The sequence below is a fragment of the Talpa occidentalis genome, unplaced genomic scaffold (assembly GCF_014898055.3).
Source record: "Talpa occidentalis isolate TD23 unplaced genomic scaffold, MPIMG_talOcc4v2.1 talOcc4.4, whole genome shotgun sequence".
Taxonomy (NCBI): Eukaryota; Metazoa; Chordata; class Mammalia; order Eulipotyphla; family Talpidae; genus Talpa; species Talpa occidentalis.
The window spans coordinates 31,313,153-31,335,502 of NW_023604295.1; the positions used below are offsets into that span (position 1 = coordinate 31,313,153).

Sequence of the window (22,350 nt, forward strand, 5' to 3'; positions counted from 1 at the left end):
ACAAATAAATAAATAAAACATGCCTCTATAAAAAAAAAAAAGTATCTGTAGAGAGGTTGCCTCAGGGTGAGGGAGAGGGTGGGGCCTAGAGAGTGTTCCTGAGGGGATTCAGCAGAAAGGGTGTTTTGCAGTGATGGTTAAGTTATTCTCTCTACATCCAGGTATCTCCAAAGTTGTTCTTAAAACAGTAAAAAATAAATACATAAAGGGGGAAATGACACTCTCCTATTTAATTGATTTTTTTCCCAATCCTCTATTCTTATTTTATATACTTGTGTTTATCCCAATACAAACTTGCATTCTGCTTCTTTTTCTTAATAAAGGCATGTTCTGACCTTCTTAAAAACTCTTCAGAAAACATTACTAAAGACAGTGTATGCTCCACAGTATACTCATCCAATTCCCAATCTGCTGTTTCCAATTTTAAATAAGGTTTTTTCACTTTTCAATACAAAAAATATGTATATAAAAATTTTATTGGAGGGCGATCTTTGGGACGATTCCTTTGGATGCATTCTACTAACAGAACTACAGAATCAAACTGGATGAGCATTTGAAGACTCATATATTATTCCATTTTGCCAAGAGTTGCACCAAGTCAGTCTCCCGCTGGCAGCAGAGAATGGGTGACTTCATTTCTTCTGCAACTTAGCAAAAATAGAAGTTTATTTGTATTATTTTGAGAATATTTTCCCCAACGGCTTATTAAACATTTGTGAGAGGAGAAAAGCTTTAGCGCCGGGCAACCCCATGTCTCACCCCGACTCCCCGGGTGAGTGCCAGTAGAGTGGGCGCTGGGCTGCGGCAGGTGCAGCTCGGAGGGTCGCATTCCCCAGGACCCGAGTCCACCCCTCCCTTCCCACGCTTTGCTCTGTGGCTTCGGAGGGTGGCTCTGACGCTGGGATCCCAGCCCCCACAGAAGCAGCGAGGTCGTCCCAGGGTCATAGTTTACTCTCCCCATCCTCCCATCCTTCTTTCATGCCCTAGGAGTTGCATGTCGCCCCAGGGCCAGAGTCCCGGGGCTAATATTCAGGGCTGCCTCACAGCGTCCTTGGGCCTCTTCACCCGGGTGACACATTGGCCATTGACATCCCGCCCACAGAGTGGGGCACACAGGGCTCCATTCACCCTCCTCGGGTGGGTGAGCAGGGTGTGGGGCTGGGAGCTCTCTGCACAGTGGCCCCCATCCCACCTCAGGCCACACACAGGCAGGGTGGGACGGAAGGAGCCTTCCCTTTCCCATGGGCTGGAATGGAATTTGGGGGGGAGGTGGGAATTGAGGAAGTTGGAAAGGGTGGAGTGAAGGGGTGGGTGAGAAGTGGAGGCTGTTTCTAGAAGAGGGTTGGGAGTGGGGAAGAGGAAGAATAAGGGGGGAGACAAGGAGGGGCTGAGGGGAGCACCCCCCTCACACACAAGAGACTTAGGGGAACCCAGGAATGGGAAAGGGAGGGAGCGCAAAGAGGAGAAAGAATAGGGGGAATATAGGAGAGCAATTGGTGGGGACTCTCAGATTGTGCTGGGTGTTACCAGAGTGGGAAGGGAATGAGGTAATAGAATGAAAGGAATGTCAGGGGGTGCCTGAGGCGCTGCCAAGCCTGGGCTGCCCCAGGAGGAACCTGGACATTGGCATTCCTCATGGGCCCTGCCTGCAGCCTGGGCAGGACTAAGGAGAGGCCTGCAGCTCCCTACTTTGGCTCCAGTGGAGGAAAGCGAGGAGAGGTAGGCAGTGGACATTAGCAGGTGGAGAATAGACTAGGACAGTGCTCTCCCTAGCTGTCAGAACTGGACTCTCCTGGGGACAGAGGTCATCTGGGAAGTGGGGAGAATGAGGGGAACCCACAGCAAGGGAAGAGCACCCTGCTGAAGGTAGGGTATGAAGGATATGGAGAACCACAGAGAGGCTTTGGGAAGAGATTGTGGGGGACCAGCTCTCATGTCCAGCAGAGAGATGAAATAGACCAGTTATGGTTTAGCCAGCCATGGGAGATGACATGGTCTTTAATCTGGTTAGGCAAGCTCTTCACCTGCATGGGGCATGCAAATCCTCTGGGAGGGCTTATTAAAATGCAGATTCTGATCCAGGGCTGACCTGGGGTCTGAGATTCTACATTTCTCACAAGTGCCCAGATGATGTCTGTACTGCCGTTTCAGGATCACATTATATGCAACAAGAGTATAAGAAATTGTGTGATGGGGAGTATTATTTAGGCTTATGGTAAAGAGACAAAATGGTCTATATGGATTGAATCCCATTTTGATTTTTTAAAGCATGTGTTGTTGACAAACAGACAAATATAGAATACACAGAAAAAAGATGCAATGAATACATTAACTACATTTTTTTTCGGGAAATGGCATTACAAGAAATATAAATTGTGTACATTTTGCCTATTTCTATTTTCTTCAATAAACAGATACTCCAATTGCAAGAAAATCAATTTTCCCCAAACCATAGAAGTTATTTATTTTTTAAAAAAATCAGGCAGAAGTTTACAGATTTCTCTCAGCAGGATTAGTTGCTGCTCCTTTCCCTATACTCCCAAGCATATATTTACAGACTGCACCAGGAGGGGACTCCCAACCCCTAAAGGCAGCATCTGGGCTCATCTGTGTTCTGTTACAGCTTAGCATAAACCCTCGGTAAATGTGTACTCACCTGAGTGAGCATAAAGGACAAGGTCCCATTAAGGAAAGTTTGGTTACTTTAGAAGTATGGCTAAGTTGCAGCCTTAAAGCAGTATTTTCTTTTCTTTCTTTTTATTTTTTATAAAGATTTATTTATTTGTATACAAGGACTGGGGTACAGGCCAGAGATGCAGTGGGTGAGAGGATTCAACAGAGACAGAGCTGGGAGCAGAACAGGCAGATCTACTAAAAAACACCGCTGAGGGGAGCAGCAGGAGGGGCAGGAGAGGTCTGCTGCGCCATGTCTGTCAGCTCCATGGCCAGGGATCACACCCATGCTCAGAGGCTGTGGACAGCTTACAGTGCTGCGTCTTAACCCCTTGCGCCACCAGGGAGGCCCCAAAGCAACACTTTCTTTTTTTTAAAGATTTATTTATTTATTATTTTTTTAAAAATAAATTTTATTTTTATATTCCCCATACAATTGCAATCCCCTTATTTTGACCCCAATCCCTCCCCTCCCCATCCCCCACCCCCTATAGAGTGTCTCTTGTTCATAGTTGTTTGTTGATTTTGATATTTTCTTTCTTATAGTTGTTCTTTTTCCTGGTCCCTTATTTAAGTTTTCTAGATTCCTGCTATGAGTGAGACCATCCGGTATTTTTCTTTTTCTTTCTGGCTTATTTCGCTGAGCATGATCCCTTCCAGCGCCATTCATGTTAAAGCAACATTTTCTTAATGGCTTTTACTTATATTGCTGGTGTTATGCAGGCTTGCTGAGCCTAGAGACCTCAGTGACCTGAATGGCTGAGTCTTTCCATTGGTGTATCATCTTGCTGTTTATACTTTCTTACTGACCACCCCATTTGATCCTGAGGTATGTACTCTCTTATCTCCCCTTTATAGAGAAAACAAACCTCAGAGAGTTAAATAAACTTGACCCTGCCTCTCTGACTCTTATTTCTTGACCCTGGTCTGTGCTGCCTCTCACTAGGATACTGATCTCAGGTTCAGAAACCTCTTCTTCCTGTTCACATGCTAACATGCCTCTGGGACTGTGTTTTTTCCTGGGTGACCTTGGACTGATGAAACCTCTGGAGCACAGCTCTGGCTGCAGTGAGGGGAATACAGGGCTCATTTAGAGTGAAGCTGAGCACATGGAGGAGGGGATGGCACTGGGTTCATTTATTTACAAGAAGCCCTGTAGCTCTCCTGCCTGCCTGTGACGGTGCAGGTTGCTTTACACAAACCTCTTGCCTTTGCAAAGCAGCAGGGCAGCTTCCTGCCCACCTGTGTGACTATGCAGGTGTCTCTTTTTCTTTTTCCTTTTCCTAGTAAACCTGTCCTTTTAAAATGTAAAAAAATAAAAGAAAAATTAAAGAAGAACTGTTAACATGAATATGAAATCTGGAAACTGGATTACTGGGAAATCACTACATCCTTAAGATGATCTTTGATCTTCTCTAAATTCTTCAGAAGGTAAGAAACACTAATAATGTTTTTCTTTGTCTCTGAAAAGATTTAGTCTGTTAAACCAATCGCATTTGTTTACTAATAATTTGTTTTCTATTTTTTATTAATCAAAGTCAGTTGTAATCTGTGCCATTTTTGATCTACATGAAGTACAGACATAAGCACACTGAGCAGCTGTAATTCTATGGAAAACACCAGAAATTTGGTGTTTTAGTTGACCTTCATAAGAGGTAAATTTTGCAGCTTTATAAGAAGTAAATGTGGAGGCTTTTAAATAGCAAAAGAGACCCAGGAAATTTCTAAGAAACTATCCTAAAGATAGATTGTTTCAACTGTAGAAGAGAAAAAAGGCCTTTACAAAGATGTTCATTGAATTATTTATGATAACTTAAACAGTTGGAACACAATAAATATTCATTTGTAAATAAATTAGGACACATTTGCATGTTTGCACAATGGCACATTTTGCAACCATTAAAAGTTCTGTTCAGTCTTAGAGTGGAGAAAAATTTCCTATGCAGGGCACCAAACCCAGAAGCCATTAAGGAAAAGCTGACAGATTTGACACCATAAATATTAAAAAGTTTTGTCCTTGAAAGACACCATAAACAAGTGAGAATATGGGTGACAAACTGAGATAAAATATGCAACAGGGACAATAGTAAACCCGTGTATTTTTATTTCCCTCATAAATCATGCACTCTTTCAGTTACTCCCTCCACGGCTGAGCCATGAAGCTCATTGCCCAGAAAAAGAGGGGCAGGGGCTGCCTGGGGCAGGGAGGCTGTTGGAAGACTGAGTGTCAACCCTGAGGTCCTTAACCCTCTGAGTAAGACAGGTGTCTGAAAGGCACCACTGGTGGAAAAAAGAAAAGGCATGGTTTTTATTCTGAAGCTTGCTCTTTAGTGCATCAAAGGTCAACCCTGGTGGACTAGATATATTCTTTTTTTTTTTTTTTTTTTTTATTTATACAAGCACTGGGTACAGTCAGAAGCGCGGGAGGGTGAGAGAATTCACCAGAGCCAGAGCGGGGAGCAGAGCAGGCAGAAGGACCGAAGTACACTGCTGAGGGGAGCAGCGGGTGGCAGGAGAGGTCTGCGCACCGTGTGGGACCCTCCTCCGGAGCAGCTGGGGATCGAACCGGAGCTGCAGATGCTGCGGGCAGCTTCGCAACCCAGCATTCAACCGCTGCGCCACTGGGGAGGCCCTAGATATATTCTTGATTACACAGGGCAAATACTGTTAAGAGGAAGTGGGAAAAATAAGTACCCCTTCCCCCAGAAGGATTGTGGGAGGAATAGAAAGATGCAGACAGGAGAAGTGATTGATGAATGATGTGTGTCCTTACTGTCCCAGAGTTCTAGACAGGTTGGTTGTAGAAGTATCAAAAGCAGAAGACAGACTTCTAACCCCATTTCTCTTTGGGGTTCTGGGAAGAGAGGCCTATTGGGGTAGTGCCATGTAACAACTTCTCTGCCTACTTAGGCAGAGACAAGACCAGTATTTAGCTACCCAGAGTTTCTTTCCTAGTATTCAGTGGCATGAAGATGTTCAGAATGTCCCACATAGTGTTGGGAAGGAAGAGCTTATGTGTGTGGGGGTGACCCTATAAATGAGGACCATATAGGTGTCAACCAGGAGGAAGCCAAATGGGAGTTGCAGCCAGGCCTCAAGGGGATTCAGAGACCAGTAGAACTGACATGGAGAAGAGTCCATTGAAAAGACCACTGGACACCAAGGGAGCTAAGAAAGACCTCAAATTCCCTAGCCCTATATGTAAGCAGTAAATGGCAGGAAGATGTATGCCCAGTGACCAGGCCACCAAGAAATGTGGCTACAGAACTGTGGCTGTAGAGGAGCTATCGTGCACTATAAGGATCTGGGTTCAGAAACTTGGGCCCCCTCTTACCTTCAAGAGACCATATAAACCTCATCTCCCATAGAGCTAAGTGCTGCCTCAGCCAATCAGCTGAAGTACAGTCATGTGTGACTTGGCGATGCAATGGTCAGTGACAGACCATGTTTATGATGGTGGTTCCAACAGACTTTACCAAATAACCTAAATGTGTAGTAGGCTGTATCATCTAGGTTTATGTAATTCCACCCTGTGACATTCACACAACAATGAAATTACCTAATATGATGCATTTCTGAGAATGTATCCCTGTCATTAAGCAACATGAGTGAAAGAAGTGCAGATGCTAACTGTGACAAGAAGATATGGCAGCTTAAACAAAAAGAGAGGAAACCGTTTCCACTCTCAGATACAAATCCATGCAGACAGTGCTGGTCTGGCAGGACGGTTTGAGAAGGTTGGGACTGAAGCTCCTTTTATCTTGTTGCTCCGCTATCTCAACTTGTGACTTCTGTTTCATGGTCTCAGCTGTCTGTTCTAGCTCCTGCCATCATGCATGCATTCCAGCTAGTGGGGAGAGGGAAAACTGTGTGGAGGGCACACTCCTCCCTACTGCTTCTAGGGATAGGAGCTGGAAGTCATGGAGTCACATATACTCACATACTGTTATCAGAACCAGGTTACATTGCTACATCAGCTGCAAGGGAGGCTGAGAAAGTCTTCAGCTGAGCTGCCACCAAATATCCATATATCTCACCTGCAAAACTCACTCCCTCCTCCAGCTCAAGTTCAGGATCTCTGGGTGCTCCAGGATCCTCTTCCATAGGTCTAGAAGCAGTTTTTTATGTTTGATGCTCTATAAACAAAAAGAAAATTTACCTCTCCTACCTCCTGCCACACACATATGCAACATGGACCCATGGAGAAGGAACAGGATAACCAATGAGAACTTCCATGTAGAAAAGGAAACAATGGGAATACACAGTAGCTGGTGGTTCATAGCAGTGAGCAAATCCTGCTGCGCAGGAACCACATGTGTGCCCCTCCCTGGTAGAGCAGTCAGTGTCTGGATTTGCCCGTCTGTTAGACACTAGTCCATTGACCACGGAGCGGACAGGCTAGCTTTCGGGAGATAATCCCTGTCTATTTGTTTTGGTGGCCCCGTCCCAAGTGGCACTGGAGACTACGCTTTTGTTGGAAGGCTCACGGATTTCATGATCTATTTCCTCTGGTACCTTTGTGAGGCCTAAAATTTACTTTAGAAGTAAAAACAATTGTACTTTTTCAGACTATACTTGTGAGTTTGGGGCAATAAAATTCCTTGCAAGTGTTAGCAGGCTTCTAGTCCATTCGTTTCCTGTTTATGTATGGTTTTCACATGAAGGATCTGTTCTTTAGTTTACTGACTTCTGACTCTGTCCTTTTTGTTCTGGAAGCAGTTAAATTGCCTGTGGCTTTTACTGACTCAGGTTTGGTATGTTTTAGTTTTGGTCCTTATTCCTACAGAATGGTTCTGACTACAGGGCATTATTCTTAACTGTGGATTGGCTGGGATGCCACCATCTCCCACACTGCAACCTCTGAATTTTCCACTCAGTTCTAAGTTGCATAACAGCCACTTTCCCTTGGGTCTCATGGTGTCTCACCTGGAAATGCCCAGCCAATCCCTTAGCCAAGGACTGCTGGAGAACCCTAGTGTAGACTTTGTGACACCCATATTCCCCATGCATCTCCCTCCTGTTTGTTACCTTGGCATGAGAATTCTAGCCAATTTAACATCCCTGCATGTCTGCCTGTCTAGCTGAGCAAGAGTGCCGTGTCTGGTATAGATGCCATCTCTCTGTACTGTGACTCAGAAAGTGCCCCCAGGAAGACAGCCAGGGCCAGTGTGGGATTCATGTATTTCCCTCCACTGAGGACTCACATTCTGGTACTGCCCATTGTCCAATGTCTAGAAAACAGTTGCCTTATATGTATCATCTAGTTTCACAGTTATTTATGGTGATGATGGTGGGAACTGGTATTAATTATTCCATCTTTTAGATTATATCAAAATCCCTTCTTTCTTTAAAGAATTTTTTTTTTTTTATAGAGGCATGTTTTTATTTATTTATATATTTATTTGTTTTGTTTGTTTTTGTTTATACATGTACTGGGTACAGTCAGAAGCGCGGGAGGGTGAGAGAGTTCACCAGAGCCAGAGCGGGGAGCAGAGCAGGCAGAAGGACCGAAGTACACTGCTGAGGGGAGCAGCGGGCAGCAGGAGAGGCCTGCACGCCATGCGGGACCCTCCTCCGGTGGCCGGGGAGCAGCCGGGGATCGAACCGGCGCCGCAGAGGCCCCGGGCAGCTTCACACCCGCAGAGGCCCCTGGCAGCTTCACAACCCAGCGCTCAACCGCTGCGCCACCGGGGAGGCCCTCTTTCTTTAAAGAATTTTATTTAGGGCCTCCCCGGTGGCGCAGCGGTTGAGCGCTGGGTTGCGAAACTGCCCGCAGCCTCTGCAGCACAAGTTCGATTACCGGCTGCTCCCCGTCCACTGGAGGAAGGTCCCACATGGCGTGCAGACCTCTCCTGCCGCCCGCTGCTCCCCTCAGCAGTGTACTTCGGTCCCTCTGCCTGCTCTGCTCCCTGCTCTGGCTCTGGTGAATTCTCTCACCCTCCTGCGCTTCTGACTGTACCCAGTGCTTGTATAAATCAATCAATCAATCAATCAATCAATCAATCTTTAAAAAATATATTAAAAAAATAAAGAAAAAATTTTATTTGGATACACAGCTGTCTAGGGGACGGGCTGATGGAATATGAGCAGAAACAAAACAGTGTGTCCCTGTTTCTCTTTGCTTTCTTTCTGGTTGGCATGTTATATATATCCTAGCTCTCCACCCAAATCTTTTCTCCAAAACTAATTTTTAAAGCAGAGGTCTCAGAAAGAAAAGAGAGAACGGGGCAGGAAAAAAGTACGGGAAGGAATAATGGTCAAAAAATTTCCCACATTTAGGGCCTCCCTGGTGGCATAGGCAGTTGAGCGCCGCTGCACGGTGAAGCTGTCCACAGCCTCTGCAGCGTGGGTTCAATCCCAGCCGGCCGGCGAGAATCCCACATGGCGAAGCAGACCTCTCCTGTCTCGCCTGCTGCTCCACTCAGCAGTGTATTTCAGTAGATCTGCCTGTTCTGTTCCCTACTCTGTCTCCGGTGAATCTTCTTACCCTTCTGCGCATCTGGCCTGTACCCTGCTTTTTGTATAAAAATAAATAAATCTTTTTAAAAAATTCCCAAATTTAGCAAAAACATCAACCTACAACTCCATGAAATTCAATGAACTCCAAGCAGCATGAATAAAAAACCATGACCAGCCCATCATAGTCAAACTGCTGAAAACCAAATATAAGGAGAAAATCCTAAAAGTAGTCAGATAAAAAGATACTTTACATCCAGGAGAACAGTAATATGAATAATGATTGACTTTGCATTAAAATCAAGATAGGCTAGAAAACAGTGGAGTAAAACCTTTGAAAGAAAAGGTTGACAAATCATCATTTTGTATTCTGTGAATATACCCCTCAAGAGTGAGGGTAAGTTAAAGTTGTTTGACAATAAATGATAGCTGAGAGAAGTCATTGCCAGTATAACCGAAGAGTAAGAAAACGTTTAACTAGCTAGAAACCCATTTATAGAACACTAAACCTAGCAACTACACATTCTTTTCAAGTGCACACAGAATGTTCAACAAGATAGACCATATGTTTGAACATAAGTCTTGATACATCTCAGAAGAGTGAAATTTTATGGATTATATTTTCTTACTACAACAAAATTAAATAGAAATCAGTAACAATAAGATAGTTAGAAAATCCAATATTTGGAAGTTAAGGTAATTCTAAGTAAATTATAGGTCAAAGAAGAAATCATAAGGGAAATTAGAAAAAATTTGAATCTAAATATAAACAGCAAAATTCATGAGATGCACTTAAGCAGCACTTAGAGAGAAGTTTATTGGCTTAAATGCTCATATCAGAATGGAAACAAATTTTAAACTCTATACTTTAAATCTCCACCTTAAGAAGCATGAAATATATAAGTAAATTAAACTCATAGTAAGTACAAGGAAGGGAATAATAAGGATAAAGGCAAAGATGAACAAATCAAATAGACAATAGGTAAGCCACAAAGAAAATAAACAAAAATTGGTTTTGTGAAAAGATTAATAAAAGTGATAACCCTTAATGAAATTGGATAAGGGAAAAAAGAGAGAAAACACACACTACTAATAACAGGGAGAAAAGATGGATATCAAGAGAGATTCTTAAACCTTGAAAAAACTAACAAAAAGGACTATTAAGAATAATTTTATTCCAATGAGTTCCAAGGAATAAATTCCTTGAAAAACAGACCTTACCTAAACCGACTTAAGAAGAGAAAATTTAAGTATCCCTATACACATAAAATAAATTGAAATTGTAGAAAAATTTCTCACAAAGCTAACTCCAGACCCAGATGGTGTCATCAGTGAATTCTATCAAACTTTTAAGGAGAATGGAAGTAAAGGCAAGATCATATAGTAGATTATGTAACATAGATAGGAAATATTGTTATAGTTGGAAATTATAACTTGTCACAGTGACGGGGATAAGCAAAGATTGCTTTGACAGGACACAAAATATACAAACCATAAAAAAGTAAATTGGATGGACTTGTTAAAAAAATACTCATCAAAAACACTCAGACTGGAAGAAAATATTTGCAATATGTATATATGACAAAGAACTTGTACTAAGAATATATGGAGAACTTTTACAAATCAGTAATAAAAAGAATCCAAAAAATAAAAAGAATCCAATAAAAATAGACATAAGACTTGAAAAATTTACAAGACAAGATTCTTTGGCCAACAAGCCCAGAAAGTGTTGAACATTTTTAGTAAATGTAAATTAAAACCATAATGAGCTATAACTTCAGACCATTAAATGCCTAAAATTCAAAAGACTGAAAATTCTAAATGTTGGCAGGGATGTGGAACAACTGTGAAGAATTTTCATATGTTACTGGTGATATTGTAAATGATACAATAGTTTGAGAAAACTGTTTCAAAGTTTCTTATGGAAAGACAACCATAACACCTCTTTTATGAGCCAAGGTAGTAGGCAGAACAATGTTCACATCCTAATTGCCTGAATCTGTGACTATATTACATTATTTGCCAATAAAAAGACCTTGGGGATATGAGTAAATTAGGATTTTTCAGTTGAGAAGTTTTTCTGGATTACCCAAGTGGGCTCAACGTAACCACAAAGGTCTTTAAAATGGGAAGGGAGGGAGAGACAGAAGACAAGATTGCAGTGATGGAATATGAGAAGATTGTTCACTTTGAAGATGGAGATTGGGGGCCATGAGCCAAGGAGTGTAGGCAGTTTCTAGAAATTGGAAAAAGTAAGGAAATGGATTTACCCCTTACTGTGGACTGACTCGTGTCCCCACTATAATATGTTAAAGCCCTAAACTTCATGTGTAATATTTGGAATTGGGGCCTTTAGGAGGTCATTGAAATTAGATGAAGTCATAAAGGTGAGGTCCTCAATTGGGATTGCTATTCTTACAAGAAGAGACACGGGTAGATAGTGCTCTCCCACCCCTTGCCCTCATATTGAGATAAGGAGGTGTCAGTATTACCACCAGGAAGAGAACCTAAATGAGCTGGCACTCTGATATCAGAATTCCCTCTCCAAAATGGTGAGAAAGGTGAGGCGCGCAGACCTCTCCTGCCGCCCGCTGCTCCCCTCAGCAGTGTATTCGTCAGTCTGCTTGCTCTGTTCTCCGCTCTGACTCTGGTGAATCCTCTCACCCTCCCGCGCTTCTGACTGTACCCAGTGCTTGTATAAATAAGTAAATAAATCTTAAAAAAAAAAGGTGAGAAAATAAGTTCCTGTTGTTTAAGCCACTCAGTGTATGGTATTTTGTTACAGTGGCCTGACTAACCAAGGAACCCCCAGAGCCACTAGAAAGAAAGACAGTCACCTTGATTTTAGCTTAGTGGGACCTCCGAGACTTCCGGCCACCAGAGCTATAAACATAATAAATTGGTTTAACCTCTGAGTTTGTGGTAATTTGTTATAGCAGCAATAGAAAAGTAATAGACCCAGCAATAATTCTTCTAGATATTTACCCAAGAAACATGAAAACAACAAAAAACTTACAAGAATAATTGTATATGAATGTTTGTAGCTGCTTTATTCACAATAGTAAAAACTAGAAATAACCCAAATATCCACCAACAGGAGCATGAATCAACAAATCATAGCATAATCATACATTGGAATACTATTTAACAATTAGAATAAACTACTGATACAGTTACATGCATGAATCTCAAAAGCTCATTGAATGAAGAAACCAGACAAAAATGAGCATCTAATGCATGATTCCATTCATATTCCACTCATGCTATACCTAGTTGATGATTATAATCTAGCCAGGAGTTCTAGAAGAGGAACAAAAGGATTTGATAAGTTATCTGTGTTATTAAATCTCATATTAGCTAACATGTGTTACATATTATCTATTCACCAACTATGGTTCCAAGAGCTTTATACTGAACCTTCAATGGACTACTTTACCCCCGTTTTACAACTGAGGAAACTGAGGTTTAGAGAACTTAAGTAAGTTGTTCAAATCATAAAGCTCCTAAGAGGTAGAGCCTGGATTTGAACTCAGGTAGCCTAAGAACAGGGTAGGCGGTATAGTAACCATTACTTTATTCCGCAACCATTTAGAGATTGCATAATATTCCAAGGGTTTGGGTGAGCCAAATTTTACTTAACCATTTTCATATTGTGAGAGTGTTGGATGAGCTATCAGTTGGGGTTCTGCAAATAATGTGTTGCTGACTAAAGCTTTCCGCCCCTGCATCATGGATTAATTCCTAGGATACAGTCTTTAGTTCTTTTTTATTTTTCAGTTTGCTAAATTGGGCAGACAAGACTGAATCCTCTCTGAATTATGTACTGCATGCATATGAACTCAGTATTGACAAGACATTCATCATTGGATGTTAATTGTTTTGGTTCAGCTCTCTCAGTCTGCAAATGATTCTCCACAAAATATTCAACTACTTTGGTTGATGTTTGACCCTGAAGATACTTGAGTAGACAGATGGTGCTTCGCTTGACACAAGTCATGAATTTTTCATTGGAAAAGGTCTCGGTTTACCTGGTCTAATTCCTTAGCTGATGAAAAAAGATAGTTCTAAAAATGGTGGGACAAAAATAGAAATTTCATAAATTGAATCACATGTTTTACTTAGTAGGGGAGCTTGCTCTCAGAGAGTCTATGAGAAAAGCTTCAGTTAGTGAAAATTTAGCTTGTGAATAATTAGCAGTGTTCATGCAGAAAGGGACCAAACTGGGAGATGACTAATTGGATCATAACTTTGGGGTAGATTTGGCCATTACAAAATCATAGTCAACATTTACGAAGTGCTACCTGGCATCAAACATGGTACCCAACATTTTGCATGCTTTGTCTCATTTAATCCTGGAAGCAAGACTAAAGAGGAAGCCAGGGCTTGGAACGCTACACACAGAGGCATTGCTTTGAAACTGGCTCATGACATCTCATTATAAGCACCTTTTAAGAATCTTTTTAGAGGCTGTGTTCAACAGGGTTGGGGTGGAGCCATGATTCTGCTCAAGTAGGACATTCCAAAGTCCTGGAATTCTCTTAGTTTCTCAGTGTAAAAGATGGAATGGGAGAGAAAGTTAACTACTGTGATGAAATCGAACCTTTCTTCAGAACTGGGTGGGAGGGAATGGGTGAGGTAATGTTGATTGATTGAGAGCTTTTAAGAAGGGGAGTCCCTGCAAATCTATTGTGGAGTTTCCATTCAGGTCACTGGATCATTCTCTATGTCAAAGCCTTTCCATCAGGTTTCAGGGATCCCTGGCTCCTTCTTTTTCTTCACCTTCTCCCACAGCCTCCTCCCAACCTCTCCCAGGCCCAGCCTTCGAGGCCTACCTCAGTCCTTCCTTACCATTCAAGCCACAACCCTGTGGAACTGAGATAGGAAGGGTCTCAAGACAGGAATCAAGGAAAAGAAGCAAAAAATTTGCAAGAATTTTGCTGTTCCCATGGGCTGGTAAACAAAAGGTTAAAAACCTGATGACTTTAAGCCCAGACACCTGCTGCCATAAATTTCCTTGGCTCTTTGTTGTTTGTTTGTTTTTTTTTTTTAATCATGTCTGAGCTATCTTTCCACAGCTTATCAAATTGGCTGCTCTGAGAAAAGGGGAGTTGCAAACCCAGAAGAAAGAGCCCCGACTCTGAGACCCCACCTGTTCAGCCTGGCTGCGGGCACACGGCCTCCGTAAGATGTTCACCCTGAAGGTGGTCACGAGAGACTGTATGACCCCTGGGCCTGCAGCTGATTGGTTCCAATTATCAGCAACAAGAATGGACTTTAGCCAAGTCCACTCTGCTTGCTTTTTCAGTCATAAAGTCTAATTCTTTTGTTCTCAAACCGCAGTCCTAAAGCTTATATCGACCCTTGACTCCTCAGCTACTCTCCTGCCCAGAAGCGTCTCCCCAGTGCTCTTGCCCTTTGCTAATCAATGAGGCTTGAGTCCTTGCCTGCCCTCACCAGTGTCTGCGGAATCCTCTTTTCAATCTTGACCAGAGGGTCTCAAATACTCATTCCGGCCCTAGGAACTCCACCCCACAGGTCCTTCCCTCTGACTACTGATGGGATGGCTTGCTGGTGTGCTGCTCACTTACCTACCTGTTTTGTGGGAGAGAATGGGATCAGGCTCCCCTGTCTGGTGACAGATAGTTTTTGTTCTCAGAAGGGAAAGACTGGCTTATCACAGGCTCCATCTGTTTGAATGAGAAATTCCTTCCCAGAGGCTGACCCTTACTCCAAGTATCCCTTTCCTTGTGTGGAACAGAGTGCTTCACAGGGAGCTGTCTATCCCCCTGATGACTGTCCTCCTCCTCAGGTACCATAGGAGGCTGGGGTCTCGTGCAAGGGGGTGGCTGAAGGAGACAGGATCTAATGGTAAGGAGCACAGTGTTCTTTCCAGTGTGCCTGTGGGCACTGCCTGGAGCTGAGGACAGTCACATGCTGGTGAGAGCGTGGCTGGAGGATAACCTCTGACATTTGGGGCCTCATGGCTTCTGTGTCCCTGTTTGTGTTGTAATGGCCTTCTCTGGAGCGGGGGAAGGAGAGTCCAAGGAAAACAGGGTTTCAGTGATTATGCAGTGAGGTGGGGGCTGTGTGAAAAGGGGTGCTGGCTTTTACACCTGAGCTGAAGTCCCTGGGTAGCTTAGTCAAGGCCACAGGGACTTTAGATCTTGGAGCCAAGACTGACTGGGCTCCTACCTCAGGGAGCTCACAGTCTCCTTAGGAGGAAAGGCACCATGCAGGGCTTGCTCACACAGGCCATATTCACACACACACAATGGCATGAGCACACCCAAACACCCAAACACAGTGACACACTGGCTGATTCAGTGCGGACAAGATCAGCTCCCCCAGACCTGTGTGGGAGGGTTTCTGGGGTGGTCATGGAACAGTGGTTCAGGTGCAGTTCTGGCTCAGGTTCAGTTATCAGACCTGGTTTGGGCCCTGGTGGTCTCACTGTCTCACTGTCTTGCAGTTTGACTTTAGCCAAATGGCTTAACCAGTTTCCATATCGAAAAGTAGGAGCTTTAATACTACTTACAAGGTTTTTGTTTGTTTTGCTTTTGATAATTAAAAGAGGAGCTATGGGTAAAAGAGTCTTGAAGGTAGTAAGTGCTCCATAACATTAACGAACCTAAATCTGGCACATTCTGGGAGGCCCTTTTAGAAATACATTAGTTACCATGCACACACACTGGTAATGGTACTTATCTTCTGGGAGTGCAAATGGTGGTTGGAGATGAAGGAGGAAGATTCCTTTATTATTAAAACTTCCCATATACATCTTACTTGTTTCAAAAATAAGAACATACTCTGTTGTATTTGTGTTTGAAGTTCACCTAAGCATCTGTGTAATGATGGTTCTAATTCAAACTTCAAAGCAGTCTTAAGAAGAGGGTATTGTCTTTACTTTAAACGTGGACAAATAGAGGATCAGCATTACTTCTGTCCACCTTGACTATGAAGATGACTCTCTTTTTCTCCTTTTCCTAATAAACCTGTCCTTTAAAAAATAGAGGCTCAGAGAGGTTAACTGACCTGAGGTCCATAACTGGTTAAAGAGGCAGGTGTAACCCTTACCTTGGGTCCTCTAAACCAAGTGACTTCTAGTATGATGGTGATGAGGCTGAGACTGGAGCCCAGGACTTCCGTGGCTTAATCTGTCCTCTTCTGTGGATTTCTGTGTCTCACTTTCCCTCTGCGTCACTGCCCTGATGCTTCATGAATAAGACATGGGGTAAATCTGTTGCCATCATAAGCCCCTCCTCTGTGCTAGTAAGGTGTGCTCAGAGGGGCAAAAATCATTAGCTTTGCACCTCAGGTATGGGGAGTTACTGCTGCCTTCAGTAGTATCACCCAAGAGCCCCAAGTGCCCCATGCTTAACCTGGGGTGGGCTGGCCTTGGAATCATGTAGAAGCTGCCCAGGAGATGCTGTTGTGCAGTCAGGGTTCAAGGGCTGCATGGTAGGTGAGTGGCCATGTAGCTGAGGTGAGTGAATGCAGGTGAATGACCAGGTAGTGCTGAGGACCCCTGTAGTGAGGGTGTAGGGTTCCACCTATGCTTGCTTGGAGGTCCTGTGAACCTTTAACAAAGACATCTGGTAGGGCAAGCTTGGTGGACTCTGGCTCCAGTGTACCGTGGACTTCACAAGTTAGGTAGTTGATCAAAACTCGAAAAGGGATGATTAAGTTAACCTCGTTCTCTCTCCCTTAGGTGGAAATAATCACAGAGAAGTCTGAGACTCTTGCCTGTAGAACCACAAATCCAGCTGTGACAAGAATGATTATGAATCCAAATCATTCAAATTGGAAGGTCTTGGGTTCAGGTCTAGCCTCTGGCTAGCTGTGTAATCTTAATCACGGTCACTCAATCAGGGCACTGAGTCTGTCTGTGGTAATGCTCACTTCTCAATTGTTTTGAGGCTTGGCTTCACAACAGAAATCTACCTGGAGGTACTTTGAAAACTTTAAAGCTATAAAATAAAATGATATAATATAGTCAACATAATGTACATAATATATAATATAAATATAACATATTGGGAAAGAAAGGGAAGAAGATAGGAAAGGAAGGGAGGAAGAAAGTTTCTCCTTCTACCTCTCAATTCATTATTAGTCAAGCTCCTTTTTATTTATTTGTTTGTTTGTTTGATTGTTTATACAAGCACTGGGTACAGTCAGAAGTGTGGGAGGGTGAGAGAATTCACCAGAGCCAGAGCGGGGAGCAGAACAGGCAGACTGACGAAATACACTGCTGAGGGGAGCAGCGGGCAGCAGGAGAGGTCCGCGCGCCATGTGGGACCCTCACCTGGTGGCCGGGGATCGAACCGGCACTGCAGAGGCTGCGGGGCAGCTTCGCAGCCCAGCGCTCAACCACTGCACCACTGGGGAGGCCGGAGTCAAGCTCCTTAACTGACTCTTCGATAGGCACACAGCCATCTTCATATGGCCTAGCCTGGGTAGATGTCTATGATCTCTCCCCTTCTTCCCAATTCCTGGCATTTGTATGGCTCCAATCTCTGTAACAAGGAAAAGAAAAACACCCCTGGTGTTTCTGCACATTTGCCCAGTCATTTGTCAACAAAGGATGTAACTGTCTAACCAGTGCCCTCTGGTGGTGACTCATAAGTCTCTCTGGCTGCACTGGCATCAGGAAGGTTGGAGGTTCAGAAGTATCTAGATGGAGTTTGATATGGGATATCAAGTTGTTGGGTGCATGCACAACCTTCATCTCTGCCACTAGCCGCTCTGCCCAAGCATGGTACCTAGTTTCACTTCAGGACACTGTCTCCACACACAAAGAGGACAATGAGACTACTACCTGAAACTGGCTCAACAGTTGGAGGGACTTTCCCTGTTTTTATAAGGCCACCCCTGAGCGAGGCTGCAGTGCTGCTACATTCACTTTCAGTTGCCATGGACCCTGGAAGCTGGTCCATCTGTAACCCATGCTCAGGCTTTTCCCTCATTTGGCTGGTTGGACAGGAGCCCATACAGCCATGGGCACAAGCTGTGGAAGGGGCACAGGATGACAGTGGTGGGGGCCTTGCTCTTGCCTGTGCCTTCTGACCCTTGCCCATGCTCAGTTGGCCAAACTGTCTCCATCTGATAGTGCACGATGCTGGGCCTGCTGGACCTCACGACTTGGTAGGTCTGACAAGACCCAGCCTACTACAGGCAGCGCCTGCGGTGTGGTTACTCGCTGTCCCATGGAACTACATTATGTTTTGGGGGTTGGTGCATAATTATGTGCTGCAGAGGGCACAAACTTGCTGGAGAACCCCAGAGAACTCATTGTGAATCTCCCCTAGGAACTTGGCCCCAGCCTGACCTGGCATCTTTACCCACCACTGATACCTTCTGCACCATAATGCCAGCTGGGTCACGTGGCTCACATGACAGGGCTGTGTGCATCTTGGATATCATAGGGCCACTTGGAGACATTACAGTGGAACTTCCCCTTTCTTCTCAGGGGACACTCTCAAACTAATGTGTGTAGAGGCAAGAGAGTGGGAGAAAGAGAGGGGAAGTTTGAAGTTGCTGGTTGTGGGATGGTCTTTTTTTTTTAATCTACATATCTCCCAACTAACTTCTGGTTCCCTTAGGGCAGGATTAGAATTACAACTACAGGCCTCCCTGGTGGTGTAGGGGTTAAGTCTCAGTGCTATCAAGCTATCACTGCTGAGGCTTGAGTTTGATCCCAGGCCAGGGAGCTGACCCACATGGCGCAGCAGACCTCTCCTGTCTCTCCTGCTGCTCCCCTCAGCAGTGTATCTCAGTAGATCTGCCTGTTCTGCTCCCCACTCTGTCTCTGGTGAATCCTCTCACCCCCCAACACCTCTGGCCTACACCCCAGTTCTTGTATGCATAAATAAAAATAAATTTTAAAAAAAGAATTGCAACTACATAGCTCTGTGATCCTGGGCAAGTCATCTCACTTCCCTGAGCCTCGGTGTTCCCCTCTGTAAACTGGGGATAATGTTGGTGCCCCCAGTCCGGCAGTGTTGTGAGCACAAGAGGGAGAAAGCATGCAAGGCCCTGGCACGGTGTCTGCATGAAGTCAATTCTCCTTAAAGACCACACCATTCTTCTCCCCTGTGACCCTCTGACAAAGAGCCTCCACCCCAAGCCTAGTGCTCAGTAAGTCTGTGCTAATGTGTTAGTGGGTGTTGATGAGTTTATGTAACCCTTGGGCCACATGTGGTTAACATGTGTGCATTTTAATAGGCTCTTTTACAGTGACTCTAATGATATGTGGATTGTCTGGGGACCGTGGGGGTTGTTCGTTCGTGTTGTAAACTCACCGCAGCTCTGCTCCACACTCTCCTCAGAGTCTCTAATCCACCTCCTTTGCAGCCTGGGGTCTGCCCACAGCCATCTCCTCGCAGACACTCAAAGCCCAGGGTGCAGGGTGTGCGGTTTGTGTGGCGTCTAGGGGTGTGTGTGTGTGTGTGTGTGTGTGTGTCTATAGTTAAAATCCCCAGAAGGAGGAAAAGGCCCAAGTCAGAGCAGGCTCTGAATCCCCCTCCCACTCCCTAAAGCAGCACCTGTGCCCTGATCTTTGCATCTCAGTATCTAGCTAACCCAGGACACTGGCTGCAGGGAGCTCAACAGACTAACTTTGAGCACTGAATTGCACAGGACCACCTCCATGCAGATTTTCTTGTAAACGGGTGATGAGCTCATGGTGTTTTAAACACAGTACAATTGTGTAAGTCTATTTTTCTTCCTTCATAATTCTGTTAATGTTTTCTTTTCTCTAGCTTGTTTTAGTGTAAGAATGCATACATGGTGCATATTACATGTAAAGTGTGTTAACTGTTGATATCATTAATAAGTGTTCTGGTCAGCAGCAGTAGTTAAGTTTTGGAGGAGTCAAAAGTTATATGAGGATTTTTGAGATGGGAGGGGCAGCACCTTTAACTCACTCCTGTTTTTCAAGGGTCAACATGTGCTTTGCTAATTGAATGTAAAAGGTTTCCCCGCAAATGGTTTTTCCTGGGCGGTGCTGCAGTGCCCTCTAGAGGAGGCTCTCTGAAATTCTCAGGTTGTGGCTTGGCTGAGTGTTAAAGCTCAGATCTTTGCCTAGGAATCCAGCCAGGCTTGGGCTGGGGTGTTGTTGGTCACCCCTCCACCTTGAAGAGTGGGCTCAGTAGGAACTGAGACTCTGACGGGCAAGACTGGGAAGGGGACTGATGTCAGGAGACCAGAGCTGAGCCTCCCTGACCCAGGATGGCACCAGAGCAAGGGACAGACGACTCATTTTCTCTCTTCTTTTCTTCTCAGGCAGAAATGACTCAGCAGATGTCCTGATTTCTGTGTGGAAAAAGAAAAAAGAAATGCATATATGTATGTCAGATACATTCATGAGTAATTCGTTGAAAAGGAGAAAAAAATAAGGTAGGATATAATCCAGCAAATCGGAAATGGGGGGAAAAGGAACCAGAAAAACAACTGTGGGAGCATGATGTCCACTGAGCAGGTTTTCTAATCTGGCAGACAGGTAGAGTCCTGGAGCCCACGGTGGCTTTCTCAGGCTTTTATTGAGCTGTTACATATATTGCTGCAACCAGGTACACAGCAGGCAGGGGTGCTGGAGGGCCGGGAAGCCAGTAGGCTTCCAAGCCCCCCGCAAGTCTTCACTCTGGGTTTCTCTAGCTTTCTTTCTCCCCTTCTCTCTCCTGCTGCTGCTTCTCTCGGTGACTATCTCTCAGCACTCCTCTCCTGGCCCACAGAGGTAAATAAGCCAGTTTACAACAATGTAACAACTGCAGGTCCCCCATCAGGCAGGCCAATCCTAATGGTGGGAGGGCAGAAAAGCCTGAAAACCTTTTACCACACCATTTACCCTACAACAACCAAGAAATATAATGAAAAGACAGTTGTCACATCAGTAATTGTGATTAAATGATCTATTCTCTATTATCAATCTTTTAAAACATATATCAGTTTATTTATTTTTGCGTAGAAGAACTGAGGTGTAGGCCGGGGTGGTGGGGTGAGGGGATTCACCAGAGACAGAGTGAGAAGCAGAACAGGTGGATCTACTGAAATACACTGCTGAGAGGAATAGCGGGCGAGACAGGAGAGGTCTGATGCACCATGTGGGTAGCTCCCTGGCTAGGGATCGAACTCATGCTGCAGTGGCTGCAGATAGCTTCATAGGTTGTGTCTTAACCCCTTGCACCACCAGAGAGGACCCCTCTGCTCACTTTTTAATCAGATTTTAAAATCCATGTCACTGTTGATGGACCTTAAAGTTCCTCTCAATTTTACTATTAAAGGCGTTGCTACTACAAACATTTTTGCTCGGGTGTTCTTGTACACATGCTTGAGAGTTCACAAGGGTGTATGCCTAGGGCTGAGGGCATTGTATCCTTTCCGTCCACTGTGGCAATGCCCTCACGACAGCAGTGCGCCAGAGTTTCCGCTGCCCTATGCTCTCACCCACACTTGGGATTGCTACATCTCACATGTATAAGATGACCTGTTTATTCTGTGCTTAATAGCCCTTTGTGGCAAACACAATGGACGAATAGTTACTCAGGGAATGCATCTAGATTGTGTTCTTGGCTATTAAGTCCTCAGCCAAGTCTGGATTGAGGTCGTGAAGGCAAGCTGTGCCATTATTAATTCAGAACATCCTGCTATAAAACATGGGGTGAGAGACATGAAGCACACTGGGAATTTGGAAAGGCTTGTTGGCCATCTCCACCACCAATCTGCTTCACGCCATCGTCTTTTTGTCTTGACCTTTTGTTCAAGGGAATTAATAGGGAGCCCAGACTTCTAGGTTTGCCTGGAGTGCTCCCAATTCATGCCAGTTGTCCCAACACGATTATTAATAGCTTCCTTTGACGCTTCAAAGTGTTCAGGTTTGAAAGAAAAAGTGTATGGTCATCCTAGCTATTAGAACAGGAATTCAGATCAACTCTTATCCACAATTTCTGACACTCTGCTGTGGTCGTGTGGAGATGGTTGAGGGCAGAGAGCACATGTGACACAAATCACAGGGAAGAGCTGCAGTTGTTGCTGCCACAACATGGTTTAAGGTGGAAGTGGGCGCCCTCTCAACCTTTCAGCTCACAGAGGAGCTGACCTCTGCTTGGGAAGCCCTTTCCAAAGGAGGTCAGGTGCTCTCACTGTGGAGTCGAGGTCATGCCTTGTGGTCACAGCTAAGGGACAGCCACCCCAGGGGTAGGTGGTGCCAGGCAGCCTGGTGGGCAT

At 44.4% G+C, this 22,350-nt stretch overlaps 1 protein-coding gene across 1 annotated transcript in view; it reads left to right on the plus strand.

Moving 5' to 3' along the window:
* The first annotated feature begins 3,618 nt into the window (after nt 1-3,618).
* The window catches only part of EPHB3 (EPH receptor B3), a 52,825-nt gene continuing 34,093 nt past the window's right edge, over nt 3,619-22,350 (plus strand). Inside the window, exons 1-2 of the mRNA XM_037525227.2 lie at nt 3,619-4,104; nt 20,410-20,523. The gene's annotated coding sequence lies outside the window, so the exon portion shown is untranslated. The remainder of the gene's footprint in view (nt 4,105-20,409; nt 20,524-22,350) is intronic.